Genomic DNA, 24,706 nt, shown 5'->3' with positions numbered 1-24,706 from the left:
CAAGAGGACTCACCAATCTTCCGTCAGATGGACAAAAAACTGGATAATATCCAGACGTCCATGGATAAAAAAACCTGACACCATCCAACTTAAAATGTAAGGCAGTTGAGGAATTAACCGATAAACTAGATGACCAGGAAAACCGTAATAGATGCAAGAACTTAAGATTTTGAGGAATTCCCGAGTCCATTAAATGCTCTGACCTAAATGATCTCCTTAGCGTTGATCTTGTTAGTGTGCTTCAGGTTCCCACGAGCACAGGTACTGTAGCTATTGAACGTTTCCACCATATTGGCCTAGAACGTAACTCAAAAAACAATGGACCTCATTCAGAGTTGGTCGTAAGTGGCTGCTTGGTCGTACGCCTAACGACCGCAAAACTGAAAAAGGAAGCAATCGCACGGCCGGTCGGACGCAACCAAAGTGACGCCCATACGTGAACAATTCCGGCCTTCTATGTTGGTTGTAGCAGGAAATTTATGTACGCCCCTAAAACGCCCTGAAAATGGTGAGGAACGCCTGTGTTTTTAGACCACCACCCCCGTCAACACCCACAAACGGCCTTTCATGTCAATCAACTTGGAAGCCACTTCCTGCTCATAAGCCGTACGATCGTCAGCATTTTGGATCACAAGGTCTCGTATGCACATGCGCACAACTAACCGTACGCATGCGTGGTTTGGAAACATTGGATGCATATGACCGAGCAGCCGCTTACGACCGACTCTGAATGAGGTCCAATGTCCCTAGACAGGTGATAGCCAGATTTTGGGATTTTCGTGAAAAGGAAAATATTTTGAGGGCATACCGTAAGACTGACTCCCTTCAAGTCCACGTCTTTACTGTATTAAGATTTTTTGGCCGCGGTCACTCACAAAAGAATGGAATTCTGCCCTATTTGTAAATTAAGTTTTGAAAAGCAAAATTAAGGGTTGTACTAGACGGCAAACCAATCATCTTTGATTCCCCACAGGCAGCCAAATCTCATTTTGTTATAACCCCACATTCTCCTACTGGGATAAATCCATCTGCCTGGAAACCCCCCTCCCCAGCACACACTGTGACCACAATAGAAATAGTAATATAATAGATTGTTACTAGCGCTGCATTTTATTCTCAGTATCACAAATGAAATAATTAGCACCACCTGTGGATCTTTTTACATGTGTCAGCCAGTGATAAATAACCTGTGCACCAACTAGGAGATCTGGAAAACATGTACTGTTAGGGATGCACTGCTATAGAGCCCAATATGTACATATATAGTATGTCCAGGGCAGTGCCAGGTCCTTCTGCTGCTCCTCCAGGCTCCTGAACTTGCTCCCTTGCCCTGGAATGGTGCCCAGTGCCCACATTTAAAATAAATACAGTCAACTCAGACAGGATGGCCCTACTACTGCATATAATGGGTTACTGTGATCGCTGGTCCTGTATATGCTGGAATTATCACACACAATACACTATGTATGACGCATATTAAAGCTGTTTAAGTACTAATTCTGCCCTCTTCATGGACTGGCCACACTCGCTCTAAAATCAAGCATTTGGAAACCCCCCTCTAGAAATCCTGCATTTGCCACTGAAATCAGTCCCCTCCTAACAGTTGAATAAATTATCACCCTTTGAGGTGATAAGTAATATGTTTCTATACAACATTGAGTCTAAGACTCCCGCTGTGATACGCTTAGCGTATTAAAATACATTTTGATCTTTTATGTTCGTATACCACTGGTAAACAAAATGCTTACGTCATTGTCTTCCTACCTCCTTTTTCACGCTTTTCCCTTTTTTCTCTCTTTCCCTTTCATCTTCACATGCAGCGGCCCTGGGACGTGGGGGTTCCTAATTCTATTCATGATATCACATGTTACACTGTCATGTTCTGGGTTGTTTGTGGACCCGGGGTGGTAGCAGGAGCGATCACAGAAGTGGGTTTGAATATAAAACTAGGTTTTTTAATACGTACTTGAGTATACATAAAATATGGCAGTAAATAAAAGTCCAGGCATATATAAACGTGCACTAGAGTTCTGTGGTGGGAGTAATGGGTTAATGTCCAAGTAGAAAAAATTAGAAGTGTCCAGGTGTGCAGGTAGTGAGACCGGAATAATCAACCAGGTATGCAGGTAGTGATGCAGGAAAATAATAAGCCAGGTATGCAGGTAGTGAACTAAGGCAAATGAGCAGGATATCAGCAGGCTCAGGCACTCGGGTATGGGCAAGGGTGGTGGAGGAAGCGGGGTAGTCCAGCGGAAGCTAGGAGCTGACAGGCAGACTAGCAGACAGCGAATTTCACAGGAACAGGATAAGCACAGAGAACTCCCAGCTAGGCTGAGATACACATTGCACTGGCAAAGAAGGAAGGCACTGAACCTTCCTAAATACCCCATGCCATGCTGTTACTGGCCGGAGGGAACAAGTGACTCACCAGGATTGGCCAGCCACATTACATGGCCAAAAGGCAAAATGGTGGCGCCCATGCCAAACGGAACGGAGACGCCACCAGGCCTTACCAGCGCAGAGTGACAACAGGCCTGCACAACAACGCGCGCAGCCAAAGCCCCCCGCCAGACACCAGCTCCGCCACCAGGCAGCCCGCACCACAATGACCTCACAGGTAACACCCGCCTTGCGCCATGCTGAAATACCCTGCATGTACCCCCCCTTTTGGGGTGGCCTCAGGACACTCACCAGGCTTCTCCGGATAAGCAGAATTAAATCTCCTGATGAGCGGGGGAGCGTGGACATCACGAGCATCTGTCCAGCAACGTTCCTCTGGACCGTAACCTTTCCAGTCCAGCAAATACTGTAAATGACCTCTGCGTAGATGAGAGTCCAAGATCTGGGCGATCTCAAACTCAACTCCTCTCTCCATCTGGACTCGAGGAGAAGCAGGTAGAGCATTATGGAACCTATTCAGAACCAGAGGTTTTAATAAGGAAACATGGAAGGAATTAGGAATTTTTAGGTATGGGGTAACTAAACAATAGGCCACTGGATTAATGACTTCTGTTATGGTGAAGGGACCAATGAAGCGGGGTGCAAATTTCTTTGAAGGAACTCTTAGACGAAGATTCCGGGTGGACAACCAAACCTGGTTTCCAACTTGCATGCGTGGAACTATTCTACGCTTCTTATCGGCCTGGGTCTTATAGCGAGAGGATGCCTTCAGCAAATCAGACCGTATTTGAGTCCAGATGGCAGCAAAATTCCGCACCGTGTCCTCCACGGCCGGAACATAAAAAACAGGCAGGCTTCGGAATTCGGGAACACAAGGATGAAGGCCATAAACAACCTGAAATGGCATTTGGTTAGTTGACGAGTGGTAGGAAGCATTATGTGCAAACTCAGCCCATGGCAGCAAGGCAGCCCAATTGTCCTGGGAAGATGTCATAAAGATTCTTAAGAAAGTCTCTAGATCTTGATTAACTCTCTCGGTGGAGCCGTTGCTTTGCGGATGGTAGGCCGTGGAAAAGTTTTTAACTTCACTTGAAGAACAGAACACAAAGCCCTCCAGAATTTTGCAGTAAATTGCACACCACGGTCAGAGACAATTTCAGCAGGAAGGCCATGAAGACGAAATATGTGTTGAACGAACAACTGTGCCAGGTCAGGAACAGAAGGTAACTTCTTCAAAGGTATATAGTGGACCATCTTAGAGAATCAATCTATTACAACCCAGATAGTATTGAAGCCTTGAGAGACTGGCAGGTCTGTGACAAAATCCATGGAGAGATGTGTCCATGGACGTGATGGAGTAGGTAGTGGAAGCAATTCCCCAGCTGGAGCTTGTCGTGATGATTTATACTGGGCACAGGAGGAGCAGTAAGAAATGAACTCCATTATATCTGCCTTCATAGAAGGCCACCAATAGTGTCTTTTCAGGAACTCCAAGGTCTTCCGAGTGCCTACACATACATACAGATATAAACACACTACATATACATATATACACACTAACACATACATACACACTACATACACATATATACACAATAACATACATACACATATATACACACTAACACTAGACACACACTAACACTAGACACATACATACACATGCTAAAACACATACAATACATAACTATTACTTACACTTAACAACAGCAGGATGCAACTCCCATGATTAGGCTTGTCGCGTTGACTCCGCCCTCATTGTCGTCAGCATCAGCGACTGAAGAGTAAAATTGACCAATCGGTCCATGGGGGGGTGGGTTCCCAGGTTGGAGCAGGCACATTCCTCCCCCTGTTAGTGCGGGCCAGCAGGCAGCAGTGGCAGGAGTGGCCCCCTCTGATTCTGCCTGTGTCAGCGTCCCCGCACAGAACACATACAGTGCGTTGTCAAGCCTTGAGGCTCAAGGACCTGCTCTGTTTTGAAAACGGCTGCAGGGGGTCGGGTTGGTGGGCCCCTAGAACCTTCGGGCCCTTGGGCAGCAGCCCAAAAAGACCAATGGAAGAGACGGCCCTGGTCATGTGGTAGACCCGGGCGCTGAAATGATTAGTTTGTCAAAGTGTGCATGTCCTGTTTATACAACATAAGGGTGGGTGGGAGGGCCAAAGGACAATTCCATCTAGCACCTCATTTTTTTCTTTGCATTATGTACTGTTTGGGGCCTAGTTTTTCAAACTGTCATCCTGTCTGCCACTGCAGAGCCACTCCTAGATGGGCCACGTGTTTGTGCCGCCCACTCGTATCGCTTAGCATAGTCATCCAGCTACCTTGGTGCAACCTTTTGGACATAAAAACACTATTGTGAGGTGTTCAGAATAGACTGGAAATGAGTGGAGATTAATGTTATTGAGGTTAATAATAGCATAGGACAGAAAAACCCACAAATTCTGTGATTTTAGCTGTTTTTATGTTTTTTTCCCAAAAAAATACAGATCCAAAACCCAGAACCCAAAACACGGAAGGGTGGTTTTGGCAAAACCATTCCAGATCCAAAACACAAAGAAAGATCCAGATCCAAAACCAAAACACAAAAAGAGGCCGGTGCACACCCCTAATATATATATATATATATATATATATATTTATATATATATATATGTGTATGTATATGTATGTATACAGTATATATGTATGTACTGTATGTACATATGTATGTACTGTATGTACTGTATGTATATATGTATATATATATATGTATGTATATGCATGCATTTTATATATATATATAAGTATATATACACAGTATATAAGTATGTACTTTATGTATATATGTATGTATATATTTATGTATATATGTACAGTATGTGTATATATATATTAGGGATGAGCGGGTTCGGATTTCTGAAATCCGAACCCCCCCGAGCCCCCCCGATCTGAGTCGGATCCGAGTCAGGTTTGAGTTTTCCCATCTGACTCAGATCTGAAAACGAGGCAAAACATCATCATCCCACTGTCGGATTCTCACGGGTTTTGGATTTAATAAAAGGTTCCCACGTTGACGCCATTTTTCACTCCGGCTATGGACAGTAAAGAGGGAGGGTGGGAGTTGTGCTGCTGTTGTCGTCCATAGGGTCTGTGTCCACTCCAAAGTCCATAGGGGCTGGCTGGGCTGTGTAGTGCAGTGTACCATAAAGGCTGTAGTCCTAAATGGGTACTGTAGTGTTGTCCAGGGGGTGCAATGTCCATCAGGGGTGCTCCCCCCAAGTACAAAAAAATATATATTTTCTGTTTGTGTGCGCTGTGGCCGCATGTGCATCAACAAAGCAGCGCCAAGCGTGCACCTGTGTCATAAGTAAAGGGCCAGCTGGCTCATCTGTTGAAGGGTGCTGTAACCCCCAAAGTGCGCTCCAAAAAAAATTATATATATATTTTTCTGTGTTTGTGACTTGTGTGCGCTGTAGCCGCACGTGCATGAAAAAAGTAGCACCAAGCGTGCGCCTGTGTCATAAGTAAAGGGCCGGCTGGCTCGTCTGTTGAAGGGTGCTGTAACCCCCAAAGTGCTGCAGCTGCTGCCACTAGTCATTACATAAATGATTAAATGCCATCAACATCATCTGCCAAGGCTGATGCCCAATATCATAGTAGAGGGCATATAAAATCCCAAATGACAAAGTTCAGGAAAATGACCTTAAAAAATACATTTAAATCATCTGAGGAGAAACGTAAACTTGCCAATATGCCATTTACGACACGGAGTGGCAAGGAACGGCTAAGGTCTTTCCCTATGTTCATGACTAGTGGTTCAGCTTCACATGACGATGGAAACCTCCTCCCGCTAGAAAAATTAAATGAGTTAAGCTGGCAAAGGCACAGCAAAGAACTGTGCGTTCTAAGAAGATATCACAAATCCCCAAGGAGAGTCCAAGTGTGGCGGCGGTTGCGAAGCCTGACCTTCCCAACACTGGACGGGAAGAGATGGCTCCTTCCACCATTTGCACGCCCTCTGCAAGTGCTGGAAGGAGCACCCACGGTCCAGTTGCTGATATTCACGTGCATCCGGTATCCGCCATTAGTGCAGTGGGATTTAGACAATTGATGGAGGTAGTGTGTCCCCAGTACCAAATCCCGTCTGGATTCCACTTCACTAGGCAGGCGATACCGAGAATGTACAGAAACGTCAGAAAAAGTGTCCTCAGTGTCGTAAAAAATGCGGTTGTACCTAATGTGTCATACTTGCCGACTTCTTCTGTTTTCTTCTCGGAGAAGCCCGAGGAGGATAAACAGGTTGGGGGAGGGGGCATATGGTTAGCGCCATTAAGCCCCGCCCCCAGGCGTCAATTTGCCGCAAACGGCCAAATGATTCGATTCTCATAGAATCGTGTCATTAGAGCCGTCCCCTATCTCTGGACCCGCCGATCACCGGGAATATTCTCCCCATTCTGCCCACTTCACTAGGAAGTGAGCGGAATGCGGGAGAAGTGCCTACCCTTCCGGGGATTACCCAAAAAATCGGGAGCCTTCCGGGAGGGTTGGCAACCCTGATATGTGTATATATAGATAAATAGATATAACAAATCCGTGGGTGGCGGCACTCATAGCGACTTAGAGAGGCTTACCTTGCATTATTTATAAGTCGCTATGAGTGTCACCACCCATGGAGGGAAACAGTCGGTAAGCCGGCAGACGCAATGCCGACCGCCGTCTTCCCAAATGCTAAATCCCAGCAAGGGTTAAATGACAGGCATTGAAATCTTGACTCCTGTCATTTTACCTACCCCGGGAGACCGGTGCCTGGCGCGGACAGCCAAGTGGGGGGCAGGGTTAGGTTTAGGGCTCCCAGGGGGGACTTAGGGTTAGGCACCCCCTAAGGAGGTTAGGGTCAGGCTAGGGGAAGAGAGGGTTAGGGTTAGGCACCCCCGGGGGGAGGTTAGGGTTAGGCCCCCCCCAGGGGACTTAGATTTAGGTGGCGGGAAAGGAGGGGTTAGGTTTAGGCACTTACAGGGGGGATTAGGGTTAGGCACTTGGGGCAAAGGTTAGGGTTAGGCACCCCTAAGGGAGGGTTAGGGGTAGAATAGGTTAGTTTATACTTACCTTCCAACGTTCGGGATTTCCACCTGTGTCGGGCTGCCGCTGCCGGGATTTGAACCACCGGCCATGCGGCCGGCAGTAAATCATAACGAACCCCCCATGGATTTGTTGTATTGTTTGATGATGGAGGGCACCAGCGCATATTAATCATGGAGTTTGGGAGTGCCAGCACCTCCGCTATTTATATATATATATATATACATATATATAATACATGTATATATAATGTATGTATACATGTGTGTATATATAAGTATATATATATATATATATACTACACACACATTTATATATGAAAGTCAAATTATATATATATATATATACACATATGTATACTTGTGGCTGCAGGGATCTGACACTCGTGAATGAAAAAGATTAATAAATTAGAAATTTTCGCATGCGGCACAGACACCGCAGTTTAAAGCACATATATGAAACATTGCCACTCACTACGGAGTCACAGTACTTGTGTGTTATGGATGCACAGAGGGCTAAGGCCCAAGGAGTAACGGTGCTTGTATATGCAGTGGACTATGGCTGAAGGAGTCACAGTGCTTGTATACACAGTGTGCTAAGGCCCAAGGACTCACAGTGCTTGTGTACCCAGAGGGCTAAGACCCAACAAGTTATGGTACTTGTATACCCAGAGGGCTAAGGCCCAAGGAGTTACGGTGCTTGTATACACAGAAGGCTAAGGCCCGAGGAGTTACGGTGCTTGTATACACAGAGGGCTAAGGCCCAAGGAGGTACAGTGCTTGTATAAACAGAGAACTAAGGCCCAAGGAGTCACAGTGCTTGAATACACAGAGGTCTAAGGCCCAAGGAGTTACATTGCTTGTATAAACAGAGGGCTAAGGCCCAAGAGTTTCAGTGCTTATATAAACAGAGGGCTAAGTCTCAAGGAGTCACGGTGCTTGTATACACAGAGGGCTACGGCCAAAGGAGTCACAGTGCTTGTATACACAGTGGTCTATGGCCTGCAGAGTCACAGTACTTGTATACACAGTGGGGTACAGCCCACGGCAGGCTTGCCTACCCTCACGATTTGGCCGGGAGCCTCCTGGTTTTTGGGTTCCGCTCCCGGCCCCCCGGAAAGACAGGCAAGCCTCCTGGCAGCCAGCAACCCTCCGGATCTCCCCCCAGAATTAACTAGAAACCCCCGCAGCAGGGGGGGGCTGGTGACACGATTCGCGCTGAATCGCATCATTGTGGCCCCGCCCCCTGCTTCACAATGCTGAAAATAACGGCATTGTGAAGAGGGGGCGGGACCACAATGACGCGATCGTGCGGCTCCACCCCCAATGTGACATCAATGACCGGGCACGCCCCCTGCTGTTAGCCAACAATCAGCTTCCTCCTGGAAAGAGTGAGCTGATTGTCGGCAAGTATGGCCCACGGACTCACGGTGCCTGTATACACTGTGTGGTACAGTACCAAAAAAAATTTTTTTCTACTTTTTAAGCTGTCTTGAATTTTTTAAACTTTTTAAACTTTTGTTTGTACATACAGCCACTTGTGAGTCTGGTCACAGCCACTTTAATCAGCAAAGTATAGCGCAGCATACATCAGAGGCAATGTGCCCCCTATACACAGTCACTTTGCCAGCACAGACACTTGTGAGTAGGGATGTGTGCCAGACCATTTTTGCTGGATTTGGATTTGGGTCTAATTCGTCGTCCGGCTTTGGATTTGGATTTGAATTTGCCAAACTGCGGTGACTGGTTTTGGAATTGGAATTTTTACAAAAATTTACATAAAAAGCTAAAATCACATAAATTGGGCTTTTTTTTCTTCCTAAACCTCAATAACATTAATGTCCAGTCATTTACAGTCAATTTAGACCACCACACAGCTTATAATATTGTTTTCACCATTATTGGCCAAAGGTTGCAGTGAGCTGACTGGTTACCAAGCGTCAGAGCAGCGGCGCAGTGGCATAAACACCACAGTTTAAAGCATTGCCACACAGCAGTGGCAGAAATGAAAGGTAATGCAAGATGGAATTGTCCTTGGGCCCTCCCACCCACCCGGTGAGGTTCGGCCAGCAGCGTCACAGTACTTGTGTACACAGTTAGCTATGGCCCAAGGAGTCACAGTGCTTATGCCCAGTACGGCTTATGCCCAGTACAGTGGGCTTATGCCCAGTCACGGAGCTTCTATACACACAATGGGCTTATGTCCAGTCACGGAGCTTGTATACACAGAGTGGGCTTATGCCCAGTAAAGTCATGGAGCTTATATACACACAGTGGGCTTATGCCCAGTCACGGAGTTTGCATACACACAGTGGGCTTATGCCCAGTAAAGTCACGGAGCTTGTATACACACAGTGGGCTTATGCCCAGTAAAGTCACGGAGCTTGTATACACACAGTGGGCTTATGCCCAGTCACAGAGTTTGCATACACACAGTGGGCTTATGCCCAGTAAAGTCACGGAGCTTGTATACACACAGTGGGCTTATGCCCAGTAAAGTCACGGAGCTTGTATACACACAGTGGGCTTATGCCCAGTCACGGAGCTTGTATACACACAGTGGGCTTATGCCCAGTCATGGAGTTTGTATACAAACAGTGGGCTTACGCCCAGTAAAGTCACAGAGCTTGTATACACACACTACAGTGGGCTTATGCCCAGTCACGGAGCTTGTACACACACTACAGTAGGTCTCTCCTCTCTGACAAAATTGCGCTGTGTATCGGGCACCGCGCCTTTTATAGAGGCCGAATGTTCACCCGGGTCTCGCGATGTTCGGCTTTGAGGTGGAATCCGAGTCAGGCGGGAACACCAGAACTTGCGTTCGGGTGGACTCAGATTCTACCTGTTCATGGCGGTTCGGATTCCTCGGAATCAGAACCGCTCATCTCTACTTGTGAGTCTCTGGACACAGCCACCTTCAGCAGAGCAGCGCGCAATGTGCAGAGAGTGGGAGTGAAGTGGGGCTGAGTCCCGATCGTGGCGCCTTATGTAGAGGCGAACTGTCACGAGAATCCGACTTCGGGAGGATGGCGTTCGGCCTCGCAGTGGGATCCGAGTCAGGAGGGAACACCCGACCCGTGGCTCGGGTGGACTCGGATCCCCACTGCTCATTCCTAATATATACAGGTATTCTTGCTATCTTTCAGTTTAGTTGTTGTACTGACACTGTTGAGCTTCTGTTTGCCCAAGTTGATCTGCAGCCCTATCACTGCTTTTGCAACAATTAACCATTCAATCAGGGCAGAGATGTCAATCGGTCTTCCTGCTGCTGGTTGATAATAAAGTGCTGCACTGATTTCCTACATTACATGCAGCCGCGGCTCAGCCAAATCAGTGCAGCACTTTCTTATTAATTGGGGGGTGGAGGAGATGATTTAAACTAAATATGTGCTGACTGCCTGAAAATTACCCTGAAGAGGAGGACATAATATTATATAAAATTAGAACTTTCATCTGTGTGGAATGGAGAATGATCTATAGTAATAGATATTTTATAAGGAGGGCAAATAAATCAGTATATTGTGTCCTCTGCCAGACACCTAAAGGAAGAAAGAAGAGGAAGAAAGAGAAGGCAGAAATGCCTAAAAGGTAAGTGTAACTTGAGTATCTTATTTGAAGAGGTGTGGGAGAGTGTCTGTAGAGAGCATGTAAGTATAGTCGGTATAGGGGTGCCATGGCTTTGGGGCTCAGAGGTTTAGAGGGCCCCAGACCACAGCATATACATGTCTACCAAGTTTGCTCAAATAACTGAGCAATTGGGTCAGGACCATTGCCTGGCTTGAATGGGGTGACATTACACTTTCAAGGAGTGGTATGTGTAGTGGATGTTATAATGGCATTACTAGGGTATTTGGAGCCCAGGGCAAATTGAAAAATGTAGCCCCCCCCTCTTCCCTATGTGAGCAAAAAATGAATGAGGTCACATGCCACAAGGGGCATGGCCACTGAAAAAATGAGGCATGTCAACATGACCCACACCCCTTTCTCATCACTCTGGGAACATTCTTTACCATTCCATATGCACTTTAATGCCCCAAAATCGCAGTGTCCCTCTTGCAATACCCACTGTAGTAGTGCTCCTTATGCAATGTCCCCAGTAGCAGTGTCCCATGTAGTAGTGCCCTTTATACAGTGCCCCAGTAGTGCACCCTTATACAGTGCCCCTTATACAGTCCCCCTACGAAGTTCCCCCAGTAATGCCCATAATACAGTGTCCCCAGTATGCAAGACCCCAGTAGTGCCCCTTATACAGTACCCCCAGTAGTGGTTCCCCTTCTGCAGGCCCCAAGTAGAGCCCCTTATACAGTGCCCCCAGTAGTTATCCCCCCTGTGCAGTGCCCCCAGTAGTGATCCCCCTATGCTGTGCCCCTTATACAATGCCGTCAGTAGTGCCCCTTATACAGTGCCCCCAGTAGTGATCCACCCTATTCAGTGCCCCCAGTAGTGATCCCTTCTATGCTGTGCCCCTTATACAGTGCCCCCAGTATGAAGTGCCCCCCTTATGAAGGCTCCCAGTAGTGCCCCTTATACAGTGCCCCCAGTAGTGATCCACCCTATCAGTGCCCCCAGTAGTGATACCTTCTATGCTGTGCCCCTTATACAGTGCCCCCAGTAGTGATACCTTCTATGCTGTGCCCCTTATACAGTGCCCCAGTAGTAATCCCCCCTATGAGTTGCCCCTTATACAGTACCTTCCATAGTGCATAAAACACACAGACAGACAGACACACACATAATACTGACTTGACTTACCTGAATCCCCACTCCTACCACTCCCGCCGCTGTCTGCTTCTCCATCCTCCTACTGGGTCCCCCTTGGTACTATGGGTGAGACATCATGACATCTCTCTCATCACCCACTGCAGGAGCCAGAAGGCGGAGCTCATGAGTGAGCTCTAGCCCGGCTCTGGCAGTGGGCAGAGCAGCCATTGAAAGTCTTTCTGACTCTCATTAGCTGCTGAAACACACACATCGCCGCCGGGTAGTACGAGTGTACTACCCAGTGCCGGTGGCGATGTGTGTGTACAGTGTAGTGCGGACTGCACCAACTGGGGTCTGCACTACACTGGCTGACTAGGGCGGGCCTGGACCATGGTCGTCGTGGTTGCCGCCCCCCTCCTGTGCTGCCGGTCCCAAGGCACCCAAGGCACGAGCCCCGGCGGCCCTACTCTAGCTACGCCACTGTAAGGAGGCACTGTAATGTTTCATAGTATGAATTCTGAGCACTTACATGTGGATTAATAGCAAATGATGGCATTAGAATGTGGCGTAATTTGAATTGGGGGCACTGTGTACTGGCATCATTACATCGTTGCATATTGTTAACTATGGACCTGAATTAGAGTTGTACGCTAAAGCTCCAGTAGCTGGCTCTTCTTTATATTTATATTTTAATGCAGCAGTGGCCGGGACTTGTACTGAGATGCTCTCCTGAGTCTTCGAAGATGTCTACAACTGAGACCCCATCCCCAAAATGACACTCCCTGTCTGTCAACCGGACTGTGATAAGAGACTTGCAGTGTGCAACTACAGTAATGTACCTTAACACACGCACAGTGGCAACAGATTGCTCCATTTGTGAAAACATTGGCGTAGAATGCAACTCTGATTCAGGCCTTATAGCACTATTATGGTTCATAAAATGAGTAACTTATGTGAAGAGTGGTGTCTCACTAGCTATGAAGAGTTGTGTCTCGCTAGCTATGAATAGAAGTGTCTCGCTAGCTATGAATAGAGGTGTCTCGCTAGCTATGAATAGAGGTATCTCACTAGCAGGGCCGTAGCTAGGGTAGTGCGGACGGTGCCATCACACAGGGCACCACAGATCAGGGGGCACTGTTTGGGCCTGTCAAATTTCTGTTTATTATCACTCTTGCTTGTAGCTCCCTCTTATTTCATCCCCAGCATCTCCTGGTCTCTCCTATCTCTTCCCTGACCCTTCCCCATGAAGCCATGGCCCTTTTTTGGGTGCATTATGTCCCTTTGAAAAATGAGGGGGGCACCAATGCTCTTTCTGGCACAGGGCACCAAAAAGTCTAGTTACGGCTCTGCTCACTAGCTATGAATAGAGGTGTCTCACTAGCTATGAATATGTCTCACTAGCTATGAAGAGTGGTGTCTCATTAGCTATTAAGAGTGGTGTCTCACTAGAAGTATTAGGATGGGGGCACCTTCAAAATGTTGCTATGGGGTTCACAAAGTTCTAATTGTGCCCGTGCTTATGAGGCACCATTTTTGGAGCTTAAGGACACTACTGGGGCCTATACAACCTTAGGAAAGGCATATGTGGCCCTACAGTGTGGGCATATATTTTTCATTGACAATTTAATTTCTAGTATTCACATTTATTGTGACTAATTTTCCTGGCAGCAATCGAGGGATGTGGTCAGCATCTGGCCATGCGGGATGCCGATGGGTAAAATACTGATGTAGAAATCCCGACAGTGTCGGGATCCCGGTACCAGAATCCAAACCGCAGGCATCCCGAAGGTAAGTATCGGGCGTTGGGGGGAGAGTTAGGAGTAAGGGTTAGGCATCTGGGGGAGGGTTAGGCTTAGGTACTGGGGGGGAGGGTTAGGTTTAGGGTGCGGGGAGGGGGAGGTTAGCAAGGCGAGTACCGCTGTGAACCAACACATGTAATCAGCATCAAGTATTTTGCACTACTACATTTTGATTGAAGTTTGCACAATTATTTTATTTATTTTGTGTAGTTTGGCTGGTATTTATATTGCTGTTTGGTACCTTTTCATATACTGTATAATTTGTGCTTTTGCACGTTTCTTTAACAATAATTTTTTTTATAAACCAATGTGTTATTTTGGCGATCTTGCATAAACACTAAGATTAGTGGTTGTATTATCTGATAGGGGGTACCAGTCAAAATTTTGCCTAGGGCAGCAAATTGGCTAGGGCCGGCTCTGATTGTGTCAAATAAAAAGATGATCCCTCATTTAATACCGTAGGTTGTCTAGTTTTCAAAATCCTAGGCCTTGTTGGTCTACCATATTCTTACTACACATAAGAAGCATGTAAATCGAGACAGTGATGATAAAATAATACAGTTTCATTTCAAGTGCAGATTTTTTTGGCAAAACCTAAACACAGAATCCTGCTTTTTACTATTTTGGAAAAGTGGATTATTGGCGAAACAAGAACCACAAAGTTCTTGTTTCATCTTCACTTTGGTTTCCTTTCTTGAAATGTCAATAAAAAAACACTTTTTGGGGCATTTGGGTTACATTTTTTTTGATGTATTAGAATTATTTTCTGAAAATACAATGGGGTATATTTACTAATGCAAGAGTTTTTAGAAGTGGAGTTGTTGTCCATAGCAACCAATCAGATTCTAGCTATTACAGTATCTTCTAGAAGGTGCTAGATCAATGGTAAGTAGAATCTGATTGGTTGCTATGGGCAACATCTCCACTTCTAAATACTCTCGCTTTAGTAAATCTACCACAATGTCTCCTCAAAGACAACAAGGTATAATTTGTGTTGGTAATAAATTACAAAATGATTGATATCATGTGATGAGCGCAAAGTTCAAGAGATGACCACAGCACAAGGGTGAGAAAACTCCCAGCAGCAAAGGGATTAGCACACAAGCAACAACAGCAGGTGGCAGGGCCGTAACTAGGGCAGTGTGACCTATACTATGGCACAGGGCATTGCAGGGCAGGGGGTGCTGTTTGGGCCTGTCAATTTTCCTGTTTATTATCATTCTCACCTGTAGCTGCCTCTTCTTTTATCCCCAGCATTTCCTGGCCTCCCCTATCTCTTCCCTGGCCCTTCCCCATGAGGCCATGGCCCTTTTTCAGGTGCACTATCTTATGTCCCTATTTAAAAAATGAGGGGTGCGCCAGTGCTCTCTCTGGCACAGGGCACCAAAAAGTCTAGTTACGGCTCTGGCAGGTGGTGAAAGCTGCAAAACCAATAGGAGAGAGCAGGACAGCTTCCCCACTATCCTGATTCTGGTGGGGCAATACCAAAATTTTCACTGACTACCCCACTCAATCAGAACTTTGTCCCACTGCAAGGACAGTTTGGAGGTATATCCCGCTTCACACTGCTCTGTCCATGAATAGGTGAGCTGCGTGCATCTAAGGCTGGGTACTTACTGGGAAAATACTGTATGTACCCAGATGATATGGCGGCCGACATATTGTATCCGCAGTATGTTTCATCTTTCATTAATATGCATGGTGCCGCTTTTGATTAGTCAGGATTGATGTGCAGTGTTTACCCTCGGGCTACAGCCCCCTACTGATACACAACTTATAACATTTATTAATTGGGGCAGGAAATACATCCTGCCCCTGCGCAATTGGGCTGGACCACTTCCCTTCCCTTCACTTAGCACTGGTCCATCCTTGAGATGACAACCAGGTCGACCCTTGAGATCACAACAAACTCGCTGCTTTTCCGGGGGAAGTGCCAGTCAACTGTTATTACGCTACTAGAGGCCGCTGAGGAGCACTGCTTGCCGCCCATGCCTGGTTCACAGAACCAAGGCCCGCCATCCCCTGCGACACCCTAGCCTTTGATAGATGTCAACCCAACCCTGAACCTAAGCCTGTCAAATGTACTTCCTCTTACCTATAGAGGTCCACCTCCCCAGACCTTAACATGAATACCCCTATATTTTCCAAAATCGTTACTGCCCAGGTGTATCACCACTCTGCAGGTTTTTTCCGTCATCTGTGCATTCTGAAATCCAAAAACGAGAAGAAGCAGTGTTTACCCTTAGGCCACAGCCCCCTACTGGTATTTGTTAATAAAATTTACTACATGGGGTAGAAAATACATCCTGCCACTGCGCAACTGAGCTAAGAGATCCCACTCCCCTTTAATTAGTTTAGCCCTGGCCCATCCTTGAGATGATGGGCAGGTTGACCCATGAGGTCACAACAAGCTTGCCATTCCTCCTGGGAAGTGCTGGCCAACCATTGAGTGACTAGAGGAGCACTGCTTACTAATAAAGGAGTGTCTCACAAGCCACACCCGACTGACTTCGTGAGCCAACCTGTCAGGGAAAAGCTACATATGATTTTAATAAAAATGTATAGCACACGTGATTGCTGAAAATCAATCATTAACTTCATATAATATTAATAAAAAAAGTATAACACGCATAACTGCTGCAAATCAATCATAACAGGTACAAGTGTTTTTGGGTGACCCCCATGAAGGAATAAACCACAAAACCTCTTTGAGGGCAAAATTGGAAAGAACTTCATTCCCCCAAAGCGGCGGGCAGTATAAGGTCTTGGGTTTCCCAAAAGACACGCAGTAACCCTACTTAGCCAGGCAAGGTGTCGTAATCACACTCTGGCAAATGTAGAGTTCCTGAACATGCTATATGAATGTAATTTGCCCATAGAAGACCATTAAATCTTGGTTTGCTGTCAACCAATGGGCATTCCTGGTCTTTTCACCAGCATCCCTGCAATATGTTGAACGGGGATTCTGTGGCTACCTGCTGATATCTGAGACATAAACCAGACCTGAAGAATGTTAGGTCACCCTGTGAAGCAAAATGGGTTTCGGGCTGTAGATAGACAGTAATTAGATAGACAAAGTCTGGATAGACAACAAATGTTAGACAGTCAATAGGTCAACAGGGACAAGAGGTCAACAGGGACAAAAGGTTGACACACTAAAGGTCGACATATAAGAAGGTTGACAGGGTCAAAAGGTCGCCGTGAAAATGATCGACACAAAAATGGTCGAAACGTGCTTTTTTTTTTTTAAGGGTTAGTCACTTACTGAAGGGTTAGGCACTTACCCAGACAGTTAGGGTTAAGCACCAGGAGGGAGGCTTAGGATTAGGTATTAAAAGGGACTGTTAGGGTTAGGCACCAGAAGGGAGGGTTAGGGTTAGGCACCAAGGGGAGGGTTAGGGTTAGAGTGAAGATTAGGGGTAAAAAAAAATAAATCATGTATTGACCATTTTTGTGCCAACCTTTGGAGCTTGTTGACCATTTGTATATGTCAACTTTCTTACATGTCGACCTTTAGTGTGCTGACCTTTTGTCTAACATTTGGTGTCTACCTAGACATTGTCTATCTAATTACTGTCTATATCTTATACCACACCCAAGCAAAATAGTAATGCTAATTTGCACTGTGTAGCTGTACATATGTGCAATTGTTAGAGAACCTCGGAGCATTACCCCCCTGCCCGCATGCAGAACCTAATAAGCTGTACTGCGCCACTGGTCATGCCCTCAGATTCAGAGCCTACAGAGAATTATACCCCGCAGATCATACCTACAAAGTTGTCTTGACCTGTTTTCCATACATACAGATTAAAATGCTTGCAGAGGACTATGGAGCTCATTCAGACCTGATCGCAAGATGCGGCCACTCGCTGGCAAAAAGGGGCCGGATATTTAAATTAAGCGCTCGTACTGCATGGCGTAAGGGCGCCCTCTATGTCTTAGCGAGCTATAGCACTGAGCGCTCGCTAGTGTATAATGATGCCCCCTTTCCACTCGCAACACACGTCATCTCCGGGAATTGTAGGTATTGGTAACATCGAGAGCCATCGGAGCTGCTCGCAGCCCTTGAGGTTGCCTTTCCCCGCCGCAAGCACTGCAATCAGTGCTGGCTGAAATACATGCAGGTGACGTGTACAATGACGCTACTTTGCTAACTATGCATGCCCTTTAAGCTGCGTTTTGGCGGCATGACACGCCTGCATCCGCAACACCACTCCCTCATTTACAAGCACTTTCCCCTGTTACCACCCACAAATGGCACTATATGTCACTCAAACTAGCGGGCAGTCTGTGTGCTATGAGCGCACAATTACCCATCACTGAGACTGGCTTGCGCACGCGCATTGTGAATTAGATACATGCGCACTGAGCAACAATTGTTTAGCAGCGAGCGATCGCTCCTTAGCGACCGGGTCTGAATCAGGTCCTATATCCAGCATATAGAAACTAGAAGTTATACTGTGCAGTCACCCAATGAGAATTTGATAATACCCATGATGCTGCCTAGCTTATAGAACTACATTGATTTATGTCTCTTGCTTTTTCTATGCAGTTTTAAACATATGATGATTTTGTTGTAACTTGATTTAATTCAGGACAACGTCCATCTCTACAATCTTGTAAGAACTAAACCCCCCTCCCCTCTTTCTTTGTTGTGTTATATTCACTCCATTTCTTTGTGCTAACAATATATAGAGGGGTATTCAATATGAAACGTTAACTTCACTGTCGAAGTTAACGTTTCATATCGGAGTTTTTTTCTGCGTTAAGTCTGGTGCGCGCTCCCGCTTATCCCCGTATTCAATATAAAATTAACGAAAACGGGAAACTCCGAAGTTGGATTTGCATAAAGTTACGAATTTTTCCTTAAAATAATTGTAAGACCCCCCTAAAGTTGTAAAAACATGGGGGAACACTTTGGGTACCCCCATTTTAGCCTTTAATTGAAAAGTCGGGGATTTAAATAGCCGCAGCAGGTGTTTTTTTCCCAACCTTGAAGAAGTGATGCAGAAGAGCACTTAGGTTATTTTTTTCATTTTTTTAAGTGGTCCCATCAAATTTGGGGTACATGAAAATGGGTACTAGCATATTTTGATGTCCCTAAAGTAAGTTTTTAAAAATTCTGCATTTGTGCACCTGCCGCTATAATTCTATTCTTCAAAACACCTGCCGCATACTTGCAGAATAGCCCTGAACCTATTTCCCTATTGTTTAACAATTTTTCCCCATTTTTTTTTTGCACCCCAATTTTTAAGTTAATTTTTTGGGGTGTCCCTATTTTTTTTTTTTTTTTTTTGACAGTTCTTTTTTAAATGTCATTCTCAGGGGTGCAGGCTATTTCTTTTAAGCCTGCACCCCTAAACCCCAATTCTGCACTTTTTTTCGACACCTATTAAATGGTGAAAACTTATCACCGTTTTTTATCATAGACTTGTCAAAACTGCGATAAGTCTTTGAAATTGAATAGGGTGTAAAAGTAAAACCTGCGATAATGATGTCATAATTGTGATATTAACGCAAAAACGATGTTATCGCACCCATATTGAATACCCCTATCAGAGTATTGCTCATAACCTTTATTTAACTCTGTTTAATTCTGCTTGATATGCTCATTAACGGAGAGATTTACAGATTTGTGTCCAATATTACTGTTAAGGACCTAACTTCATGAGAAGAATATATTTAATGATGTACAGATGCTTGTCAGATTGCTTACAACACTTGACTGAAAAGCACGTAAATTCTGCATATGTTTACATGTGATCCTGATGAAGGTACAAATAGCTGACAGCTCTATATCCTTTTCTTAGGATAAATATTATAATATTTTCTACATTCATCCTATAGAACATCTATGATATTGGCATTTGCATAATACCTGGGATTTGTGCATATTTTCTTAGGTTAAGGATTATACTTACTCTTATTTTTCACCATATGGAATAACAAGGACATTTGTACTGGTATAATAGCGGGCACTTTTCCATTTTCTTTGCAAATAAGGTCAGCATGATTTTGCCTTTGTGCTGTAATTTATTTTTCTGCTCAGAGACAATCCATTAGTACCAGGTTTAAACCCTGGGGGTCACCTATGCATTTGAGCAAACAGCATATCCTCTTGTATATTTTCTACTAACACCTGCTATAACTAAACATTTATCCAGAGGGTTTCAAGACCTCCTCTTATATAGTTATATCAAGTTTAATCCTAAAGCTGCATACACACACAACGATTGAGTTAATGAACGATTCTAGTAAACGATTTTCTACCTTGAAAAAATGAACTAAAATTGTTTACTAAAGTTGTTCATTTACTATGTTCATTTAAATGTAATGAACGATTTTTATGAACTACAAACGATTTTTGCATATTAACTTAATGAAAATCGTTCAGTTGACAAGTCTGACTGTCCTACAAACGTGAACGCGCATGAACAATAATCGTTCATCGTTTGACTCAGAAAGTGAACGATTTTTTCAAACGATTATCGTTAAACGATATCATTTAACGATAATCGTTCAAAGAATCGTTGTGTGTGTATGCACACATATCACACATACAGCACCAAGTGGGTGACAACATTTTACTTTTGTTGGAGATATCCACACAATACAACAACTGTTCTATTTAATCTTTACTTTATTTTCTATTTAATTTGTATGGAGATGGCTAAAAATAAGCAATGATGATTTAATGATATACATGTTGCATTATATGGAAACACAAATTGTATTGTAACCTCAGACCATACAAATATCAGATTCTACATACAGTATGTTATACTTGGACTATGCATAAGTACTCAGATTTACTTGTGATACAAATAAAGGACGCTTGTGCAATACTTTCTTTGATTCTGTATTTTTAACAAAGTGGTCCCCTCATGCAGGATAGTCCTACAAACATTGGGCCTGATTCAGACCCACTCGCGAGCGGCTGTCCGCTCGCAAGTGGGTCGATGTTCTGGACTGAGCATGCGCACGACGGAGGGAGCTCCGTCGTGCGCATGCGCCAGACGCGACGAGCGAAGGATAGTCCTTCGCTCGTTGTGTCCGATCAAAGGGAGCGTGCTGTCAATGTTGATTGACAGCACGCCCCCTTTGGTGGGCGTGCCGGGGCGTGCCTCCCTGACGGGGGCGTTCCCACGGGAACTAGTGATGTCAGTGGGAGTGATTTTGGCTCTGATAGAGCCAAAATCACTCCGGAGCTTGTGGTTGAAAACCTCAAGCGCAGGCTCCGGCTCGCAATTTCGATGGTCGCAATGGTCTCGACCATCGCGGCCATCAAAATGCACGCTCGTATAGCCTGTGGGTGGTGACCCACAGCTATACGAGCGTCCAGAAGGACACTCCATTTTTATGGAGACCGGCCCTCATTCAGAGCGTGCGCTCTGCTCAGAGCGTACGGCTCTAAATGAGGGCCATTATTGCTGTGTATGCACCAGGGCATCCAATCTCTCTCAATAAATATTAACCTACAGCCACACCATACTGGATATGCCCAATCTCGTCTGTTCTTGGAAGCTATACAGTATTGGGCCTGGTCAGTACTTGGATGGGGGACCACCTGGGAATACCTAAAGAAAGCAAGGAAACACTGATTTTTAAAAAAAAATGTAAGTCTATATTTCTTCTATTATTACACATGTTCTAACCTCTACATTTAGAACCTCTAGGTGTGTGGCGTCTTGGGGAATATCACCTGTTACCCAGTTAATGTGTTTTGTTACTGGGCAAAACTTGGAAATAAGTAAGAAAATGAGGGGCAAACCCCAATAATAAGGAGAAAAAATGCTCTGGCAGTAAATTACCCCTATAGACTATAAAGTAAAGCACAACCCTGAAGGTATAATTATTTTACTTATGGTCAATCATTGTCTTTTCCTCCCATGTCATGTGACAAAGTGACATCATAAAGCAGTGATGTCATAATAGGCACAAATCAGGGAATTCTTTATTCATCTGCACTGTGGATTAAGATGGAGGCAGCTTTTATTTTCCTCCTGCTCTTTTTGCCTACTATACAAACAGCAGTATCATATGGATTGGAAACATCAGGTATAGTCAGATTCAATTGTTCTCATCTTTCTACACATATTTATTTTACCATCCCTCTTCTTTTCAACACCAAATTAAACTCACATATGGCCCAAATACGTTTATTCACTTTCCTGCCCACAATTTGTTTTCTGAATATAACCCCACTTATTGTCTAAGGCCCTCATTCAGAGCCGTACGCTCTGAGCAGAGCGCACGCTCTGAATGAGGGCCGGCCTCCATGAAAATGGAGCGTCCTTCTGGATGCTCGTATAGCTGTGGGTCACCACCCACAGGCTATACGAGCGTGCATTTTGATGGCCGCGATGGTCGAGACCATCGCGACCATCGAAATTGCGAGCCGGAGCCTGCGGTTGAGGTTTTCAACCACAAGCTCCGGAGTGATTTTGGCTCTATCAGAGCCAAAATCACTCCCACTGACATCACTAGTGATGTCAGTGGGCCGGCTTTTGACGGGAGGCGTTCCCGTGGGAACGCCCCCGTCAGGGAGGCACGCCCCCGGCACGCCTACCAAAGGGGGCGTGCTATCAATCAACATTGACAGCACGCCCCCTTTGATCGGACACAACGAGCGAAGGACTTTCCTTCGCTCGTCGCGTCTGGCGCATGCACACGACGGAGCTCCCTCCGTCGTGCGCATGCTCAGTCCAGAACATCGACCCACTTGCGAGCGGACAGCCGCTCGCGAGTGGGTCTGAATCAGGCCCTAAGTCTGCAAGAAATCCAAATATAATGTTATTCTATGATAATAGGGATGTGATTAATACCTCATTTCCCTGATTGACTTTAGTGGTGGCTCAATAAGAACAGGATTAGGTCTTGGACATATAGAAATAGAAATACATCTGATAAATGACACATACAGGAAAGCTAGCAAAGTAATAAAGTACAGTGACTATAGCATATAGAAAGCAAAGTCTATTTCTCTTGCACTTATTATATATGCCTGGTATTTTCATAAAGAGATTATTCATTTATTCTCAATATTCGTAACATCATAGTTAGCTCATGTAGAAGAAATGAAAAATAAAAAGTGAGTATAAAGGTGCCCATCCACTAGGCGATTAAATTGAGCGATTGAACAATAACGATATCGTTCGCTCATCGTTCGATAATAATTTGAAAATCGTTTGCAGATTTTTTTCAAAAATGTCTAAAACGACCAGCAATGCTTGCTCCCACTGGTTGTTTAGACATCTACCATCGGGCAAACATGCTGGACAACCTGATGATAATGTCACCATGAGCATATTTGCAGATGATTGATGAGCCTGCACTGAACAACTGCTTGTACAATGTAGCACATCACAGTCTGACAAACGACTGCACGATTACAATGTCATAATCGTGCAGTCATTTTGAGGTCTGCTAGTGGATGAGCAGCCTAAGAAAGAACAAATGCTCAGTGTTATAGATATATATAACTCTATAACTATATAACTATATATATATATATATATATATATATAAGCATGAAGGTGCAGCACTCCCCTCTCAATAAATCAAGCAGAGACCAAAGGATCAATATGTGAGGGCACCCTGCAGGATTTGATTTATTATCTGGAGTGCCGGACCTGGAGACTTTATATATATATATATATATATATATAATATACACACACAAAATCCAAGTTAGAACCGGCACTCAATATGAATAGATTCTGTATGCCAGGGTGCCACCTGGAAAGATCCAACAGCCAAAACAAACAGGCAGCGGCACTCCCGGACTTATGTGATATTAAATAGAGTTTAACCTCTATTTAATATCACCTAAGTCCGGGAGTGCCGCTGCCTGTTTGTTCTCTCTCTGTCACTCTCTCTCTCTCTCTCTCTCTCTCTCTCTCTATCTCTCTCTCTCTCTCTCTCTCTCTCTATATATATGATACATATCTTCTACAGGTATTACAACATCTTCTGTACATGCAGTAATATTTATTTATTGCATACAAGAGTACCAGGGAGGATAGGCAAGATAAACTGATTCTTTATTGTATTACTAATATTAGTAATGTGTCTGTACATAAACAAAATGCTCTCCGTGTATGTAGTTATGCAACTATTGCCAACTCATTTTATTAAATAGTTAAAGACAATGGGCTCTATTTATTAATATTATTTTTACTAAAATAAAGTGAAAAAGGGTGTTTTCACACCCTTTTCACATTACTTTAGTTTCACCTGTAGTTACTACAGGGCAATTGGAGTAGAATTAGTAAAATTCTACTCCAACCCCCAGTATCACTTATTTTTAGTAAAGCAGATCGCATTTCCCATAATTGTAATGGGAAATGTGATCCGACCATAGTTACTAAAAATAAACTGTAAAAAAATACCGGGGGAAGCCCTGTGATAATAACGCCACCTGGAGGTGGCGTTATCCAGGGTCTCCCCCGGTTACCGGGCTCCCACTCTGCTCTAATGGGGAGAGCAGAGGCGGGAGCCGGTACCAGTAATCAGCTGTGTGGTCTAAGCAGCCCGCAAGCTGATTACTGTAAAAAATAAGAAAGAAAAAATTAAACATTTTTTTTTTTACTTACCTGAATCCAGGGACCGGTGATCGGGCCTCCGGTGATGGCTCCTCTCCGGTCAGCTGGTCTCCCATAGTACACTGGGGCCCGGTCATCAGGTGATCGGGCCCCAGTGCAGTATGGGAGATCACCTGATCGGGAAGCCCGGAGAAGATCAAC

The sequence above is a fragment of the Taudactylus pleione genome, unplaced genomic scaffold (assembly GCF_031769625.1).
Source record: "Taudactylus pleione unplaced genomic scaffold, aTauple2 ptg000687l, whole genome shotgun sequence".
NCBI classification, from domain to species: Eukaryota; Metazoa; Chordata; class Amphibia; order Anura; family Myobatrachidae; genus Taudactylus; species Taudactylus pleione.
The sequence above is the reverse complement of the archived record's forward strand: the minus strand, read 5'-3'. Positions refer to the sequence as shown.